This window comes from Phyllobates terribilis, unplaced genomic scaffold (assembly GCF_046119375.1).
Source record: "Phyllobates terribilis strain yellow unplaced genomic scaffold, ASM4611937v1 Scaffold_2__4_contigs__length_985480577, whole genome shotgun sequence".
Lineage (NCBI taxonomy): Eukaryota > Metazoa > Chordata > Amphibia > Anura > Dendrobatidae > Phyllobates > Phyllobates terribilis.
The window spans coordinates 459,136,602-459,144,436 of NW_027362762.1; positions in this window are offsets into that span (position 1 = coordinate 459,136,602).

Here is a 7,835-nt window from a genome sequence, read left to right on the forward strand (position 1 = left end):
CAGTATTTTACATCAGTATTTGTAAGCCAAAATCAGGAGTGGAACAATCAGAGATAAAGTATAATAGAAACACTTCACCACTTCTGTATTTATCATCCACTCCTGGATTTGGCTTACAGGTACTGAGGTAAAATACTGACCAAATACTGAACATGTGAACGTGGCCTTAAAGGGGTACTTCGGGGAGATAAACATTTTTTGTACTGTCCCTGCCCTCATATACTATAAAGACTATAAAGATGAGATGCCCAGTGCACATTTATTGTCTATAGAACACTTGTATTTCCGTGTGACAGGAGCTGCTCCTCACTGCTCCCCCCTTCTGTCTGGGATAATACATCACCCACCAGTGTTCAGCTCCCCACTGTGAGTAACAGCCAGTCTGAGGTGAGAGGGCATGGCGATCTGATGTTTTATTCCAGAGAAATCCATGTTTTTCTTATATGTAAATGAGCTGGTAAGATCTATGGGCCAGACACTGATCTCCCTGAAAATCTGCCTCTAGAGGGGTAGTTTTAAATGTAACCATTAATTTTACCGTATAGAGTAATGAAAAAGGGCAACTTAAATAAAATCTGAATTTTGCAAAAAAACGCAATTCTGCCATTTTGATTTTTTTTTCTTTACAGCATTAAGCAGTTGGGTCAACTAATTTTAGACTGTTATAAATCAGACTTTTACGGATGCCGTGATTCTAAATATGTCTGTTTTTTATTTTTCAGATTTTTTTTTTAACTGTGGAAGTTTTATTTTTTATCTTTTTTTTTAATTTGCTTCTATTTTTAGTTCCCATAGGGAATTTACACCTGCGATTTTCTGATCGCTTTTTCTATAGCCGTCAATACCACAGTATTGCTGTATTTAGTAAAAATCACAGTTCATATGATGCCCAGCTTGTGGCTAGACATCACAGGAGAAATAACATAAGAGCCACAGGGGCTGTCAGCTGGCTTCCGGGTGTTATAGCAACCCATTGTCTCCCTGCGATCGCATTGCGGGGGGGCGATAGATACCAGAATGAATGCCTGGGCTGGATTTCGGTACTTAATTTAAAATGCAGAAGTTTGTTTTTTTGAGTGGCAGTGAAATGTAGAATTTAAGTTGTCATCATTTCTAGTAATATACGGAATGAAATTTTGCATAGATGCTCCATAACATTGCTCTCCCGAAATAAAAAGAGGTTATCGATATAGCGCCCATATGATCTCATACCCATAAGTCAAATTATAGGAAGCAATTTAGATTGTAATTACGCTTTCTTCAGATAAAATCTCACAAGCAGTTCTTGTACGTCACATACTCTGCTCTTATCTTTTTCAGGGTTTCTTCCAACGTGTGGTATTAGGTGAGATCACCCCACAACGTCTGGTTCTGATGAGTCCTGCAGAAATGGCTCGCCAGGAGCTAACCGACTGGAGAAACCAGGAGCGGCAGCACGTGAGCTAGAACTTTGGCAACGCAGCAGTATTTTGCTTTTAGCCAGACTCAATATCATAACTCTTCTCCCTCTGTTCTAGACACTGGACATGATTCAGAAAGCAGAGAAGGAACTAAATCAAAAGCCGCAAATGATAAAGCTCACACACAAGGGGCTGATTGAAATCAATACATCTCCAGACCAAATGTTTACCTTGGAGGATCTGTCTGTGAGTAAATATCTGAGATGGAATACTGTAAGTTTGTGAATATCGGGATAGTCCGATCTTGGAAAGAAATTCCGAGGGGAGATGAACACACTTAACAGCTTTACTCATTAAAGCCTATGGGGGATACAGAGACAGGCTTGCTGTGCCAGCTATTTTGTCATCTCCCATACACTTTAAAGGGAATCTGTCAGCAGGTTTTTGCTGCCTCATCTGACAGCAGCATAATGTAGGAAAAGAGACCCCGATTCCAACAATGTATCACTTAGATTACTGGGTACAGCGGTTCTGACACAATCAGAGATTTTAGATGTAGAATGCAGCAGAGCTGAGGAAGCTAACCCCACCCACACCAGGTTCTGTATATACAGTGGCTATTAACATGAGCTGCTTATCACATTAGGGGGCAGAGTTGGACTAGTTTAGTCCAGCCAATGACAATCAAAGGTGATAAAACCTTCACTATAAGTAAAATCCACCACACACGGTAACAAATGACACATCCTTCATTTCTGTGTCTTAGCCTCTATCTCCTGCTCCTCCTCTATCTCCTGCTCCTTGCTACATAGCAAAAACCTGCTGAAAGATTCCCTATAAGTGATGGTGACTGTGCATGTGTGGCTCCTTTTCTATTTGAATGAATGACGAAGGTTTTCTCTGTATCATCTTATTCCCAGATTTTAGACACTGCAAATAACATATATATAATTATTTCATATATCTTTCTCACTAGTGTCATTATGATGACATAACAACCTTCCATATAAGTCATATCCGGCCAATAAAGGGGTTATCCAGGTTTGGCACAAAAGTCTGCAGTCACTCTATGACTCTAGCACAATGCGCGTTGTCTGGATTCTCCGATGACTGCAAACATGCAATATGCATACGTCTGACCACATTTCGACTAGATGATAATATAAGTGAATTGAGCGAGTCTGCTAATGCGCACGGAGGCGTACGGAGGCACACACCACTGATAAGATGCGTTTAAATCATTAAGTGGCATGCACTTAATAATGAAAATGTTAATCCTGTACGCCCATCATTAAGACTGGTGTACGAAATGCCAGTCTTAAATAATTGGGGTCTTAGTGTTGTCCTCGTAGTGGCAAGGTCTGCACCACAAAAATGCAACATCATACTAAATAAAATATAAAAAAAAGTAGATATTTTCCCCTTTACCAATAAGAATAACTCTACTGAGCGTATTTCTACTTCTGAGCATATTTAAAGTGGTTTTGCATGATGAAGCTGTGTCTTTATCATCTATTGAATCTGCATGGTCTAGTGGAAGCTGTCTAGTCTGATTAGGGTCTAGGGGCACCAGCGGTGTTCACTTGCGAGTGCTGTCAAGACAGCGCTTGGATTAAAGGCAATGGGCCAGTGTGCATGTGCAATTCTTTCTGCACTGCTCGTGAGCCTGTGTTGAGAAGATCGCAGCATACACTATTTTGGTGTCTTGGGACTTTTTGGACTTTTGCCTACATTTAGTAAGAGGTGCTCACAACCTGAAAACTAGCCATTTATGAGCTTGTGTACATTTCCTTTATAATTCTTGACGATTTTTAGCTTAAATTATAGTGAAACTGCTGGGCAGTGGTTGACCACAGCTATGGGGTGCAAAAATTCACGTCAGCTTGCATGGATAGTATTATTCCCTCACCAATTCCTCCAACAGGAAGAAGCCTATGCGAAAATCGCGGCTGAGTGAGTGACAAGGGAAGAATACTTTACTATCCATGCAATCAGGTCTGTATTTCTACCTCTCTGACCTTTATTACAGCTATATCTCATGCTATACCACTAATATCACTCACAGATAATAATGTTATTTATTTTAAAGCACCATTAAAGAGTTTGTCGAATTTGGACATTATCGCCTCTCTATGGGATAGAGGATATCTTCTCAATCGCTAAGGGTCTGATCAATGGGATCCCACTTATCCAGAGATTGGGGCTCTGAGGAACTCTGTGTGAACTAATCTAAGGTCAAGCATAGGAACCTTCTCTAAATTCTTTCAATTTTGGACTGGTGGAGAGCTCAAGATCAATGGTGTCCCACCAGTTAAACCCCCAACGATCGGCAAAGTAATTTCCTACAGCGTAAGCAAGCTTGACATTGTTTGTAAAATTGTAAATTGGTTTACTTTGTTTGTGTATGAAGAACTTGAGAGGAGAGCAGAGGATATCTTAGGTGGACAGGAGATCACTTGTAGGGAGGTATTGGGTGATTAGTTCGGAGATGTATGGTGAGGACAGGTTATAAATGCTTTTTGTAATCGATAATATTTTGAACTGAAAAGTATGATGCACTCATCTACAGTATATAACGTTCATCCTTAGGATGCACCTTGGAAATCCAAAGATTCACTGAGTTCAGATGTTAATACCATAACCGAGATCACAAAAGATACAACAGCTCATCACAAAACTCACCTTCTGGACCTCAACTGCCTCATTTGCATGGGTAAGATGAATACTCAAGATTTTTTCAAAATCTTTACCTGTGAGTTCATACAAAACTCAAACCTGTCAGTATGTTCTATGTTATAATGCTGCTGTCATATGTCGTGTCTCAGCTTTTGATGCGGGCTTGCACGCCAAGCCCACATCTTTCTTCACATACGACAGCTGATTTAATCAGGCATGATGTGCCTTAAACAGCCACGGGTGTAGCGGCTGGGAGGAAGGGTGGGAAAGGGGGAGCACGTCATTCCACACTCCCATCGGCACACCTGTGACGTGGTCGCGGTGCGCCGATGGGTTGTCATGACAGTCGGAGGTCTGCTGATGACCCCTGTGCCTGTCATTACGATCTTCTTGTGAAAGCCAGCCCATGTCTGGCATTCACAGGAGATCATAATTTCTGCTATTCATAGCAGTGCTGCCACATTGATATGTATAGCTCAAGTGACTGGATGATCGCAGTTTTAGGTCCCCTAATGGGATTAATAAATACAGTGAAAATTAAAAAAAAAAAAAAAAAAAGTTTTTTTTTAAAAAACAAAAAAACACAAAAGTTCAAATCACCCCCCTTTTGCCCTGTTGAAAATAAAACAGTAAAAAAAATACACATATTTGGTATTGCTGCATTCAGAAATGTCCAATCTTACAAAATATAAAATAAATTAATAAGGTAAACGGCATAACGGCAAAAAATTCAAAACACCAGAATTACGTTTTGTTGGCCGCTGCAACGTTGCAATAAAATTCAATAAGAGGCAAGCATAATATTATATCTACCCACAAAATAGTATCAATAAAAATGTCAGCTCAAGATGCAAAAAATAAGCCCTCACCCGGCCTCATATTCCGAAAAATGAAAATGTTACCGGTCTAGAAAAATGGCAACAAAAGCAAAAAAGTCTTCTTACAAATTTCCTAATTTTTTTTCACCACTTAAATAAAAAAAAAAACTATACATGTTTGGTATCTGCGTACTCATGTTGACCTGGAGAATCATAATGCCGGTCAGTTTTACCATATAGTGAACATAATATATATAAAAAACAAAAAATTGGTGAATTGCACTTTTTTTTTCTATTTCACTGCACTTAGAATTTTTTTCTATTTTCCAGAACACTATGTGGTAGAATGAATAGTGTCATTTTATAGTCCCGTTCTCTCATCTTCAGAAGAGATGCAGTTATAAATCACAAGCCCTTCAGAGCAGGTTTCTTAATCACTGCGATCAGCTCTATGCTCTTGGTGTGGGAGCTGTGTGCTTGTTGTTCAAATGCACTGTTATCTCTATGTGTCAATACAGTGATAGCAGTGTGGACACCGAGCAAACCACTGACAGCTGAATGTGTTACAGCAGAACTTGTGCTGAGCTTTATAGTTCTTCTAATACTACAGTATTACTATTCACCAAAGCTGTCACTCAACAAGGTATGTCTACTCTGCCAGAAACCAGGATGTGAATAAACTAAGGAGAATACATTGCTCTGAACTACTCAAGAGAAAACTTGAGAATGCCCCTTTAATATTGTATAAGTTCGATTCTGGTAGCATATGGACCAACTAAGAGACCAGGCTTCCTCTCTGGGTAAGCACCTATATAAGCACCTAAATACAACAGATTCACTCAGTCAAAGATAAGGATACCACTCTGAAATTAATAACCTACAATACACCCCAACAGTTATACACCAACGGTTGTTTCTTTTTTTAGGGCCAGGTTATACAGCCATGGCCGAAAGTGTTAGCACCCTTAAAATTGTTACAGAAAATTAAGTATTTCTCTCAGAAAATTATTGCAATTACATGTGTTTTGTTATACTCATGTTTATTTCCTTTGTGTTTGTTGGAACAACATGAAAAAAATAGAACAAAAGGAAAATTGGACAGAATTTCACACAAAACCCTAAAAATGGCCCGGACAAAATTGTTGGCTCCCTCAACTTAATATTTGGTTGCACACCCTTTGGAATAAATAACTGTAATAAATAACCAAAAGCTTCTTACACCTCTCAACTGGAATTTTAGACCACTGTTCTTTTGCAAACTGCTCTAGGTTTCTCATGTTTGCAGGGTGCCTTCTCCCAATAGCAATTTTAAGATCTCTCCACAGATGTTCAATGGGATTAAGATCCAGACCTATCGCTGGCCGCTTCGCTGGCCACTTCAGAGCTCTCTGGCGCTTTGATTCCATCCATTTCTGGGTGCATCTTGAAGTATGTTTGGGGTTATTGTCCTGCTGGAAGACCCATGATCTAGGACGCAAACCCAGCTTTCTTACATTGGACTACAATCTTCAAATTTCATAAAGCCTTGCACACAGTGCCAGAGGCAGCAAAACAATCCCAAAACATATTTGAACCTCCACCATATTTGACTGTAGGTACTGTGTTCTTTTCTCATTCCATTTTCGGTAAAAAGTAGAATGACATGCTTTAACAAAAAGCTCTATCTTGGTCTCCTCTGTCCACAAGAAGCACTCCCAGTCGGATTTTGGCTTACATACATTTTGGCAAACTGCAGTCTAGTTTTTTTATGTCTCTGTGTCAGCAGTGGGATCCTCCAGGGTTTCCTGCATAGCGTAATTTAATCGAAATGTTGACGGATAGTTTGCGCTGACACTGATGCACCCTGAGCCTGCAGAACTGCTTGAATTTCTTTGGAACTTGGTTGGGGCTGCTTATCCACCATCCAGACTATCGTGCGTTGCAACTTTTCCTAAATTTTTCTCTGCCGTCCATGTCCAGGGAGATTAGCTACAATGTCGTGGGTTGTAAGCCTCTCGATTATGTTGCACCATGGACAAAGGAACATCAAGATCTCTGGAGATGGACTTGTAACCTTGATATTGTTGATATTGTTCAACAATTTTGGTTCTCAAGACCTCAGACAGTTTTCTTCTCACCTTTCTGTTCGCCATGCTTAGTGTGGCACGCACAGACAGATAATGTAAAGATCTAATCAACTTCTCCCCTTTTTATCTGGTTTCAGGTGTGATTTTCACATTGCCCACACCTGTTACTTGCCTCAGGTGGGTTTGAACAAGCATGACATGCTTGAAACAAAGTTGTTTACCCACAATTTTGGAAACAATTTTGTCCGGCCCATTTCTGGGGTTTTGTGTGAAATTATGTCTAATTTGCCTTTTTCTCTGTTTTTTGTTTTGTTTCAATACACACAAAGGAAACAAATTTGTATAACAAAACATGCATAATTGCAATAATTTTCTGGGAAAAATACTATTTTCTGGAACATTTCAAGGGTGCCAACACTTTTGGCCATGATTGTATAGTAGTTTATTGATTCCTTTTTGCATAGGTTAGATTTTTCTTTTTTTGTATTAGCCAACATATTTTTTTTGAGGTTTTTATTGCATGAAATGCATCTTTAATAGCGATGTCTTATTGTGTTGTACAGGAAAAATCAAACCTTCAGATATGAATAATATGGGCCAATGGGCAAAAATAAAATCACCAATCACGAATGCCAAGGAAAAGAGCCATGGACAGAAGCTACAATTCTCAGAGGCAACAGAAGCCATTGATTGCTTGGAAGAGTAAAGTATTTTTGTATTTTAGGCTTTAGCCTAAATTTTGAGATGTCTACTATTGTCTGCTATTATAATGTTTCCTTCTCAAACCCAGTCTTTGCTTTCTTTTTTTAGTGATTTCCTAGGCAGTCAAAGTCAGAATGCCTCCTCATCTCAACCTGCAATATGGAAAGGCTTGA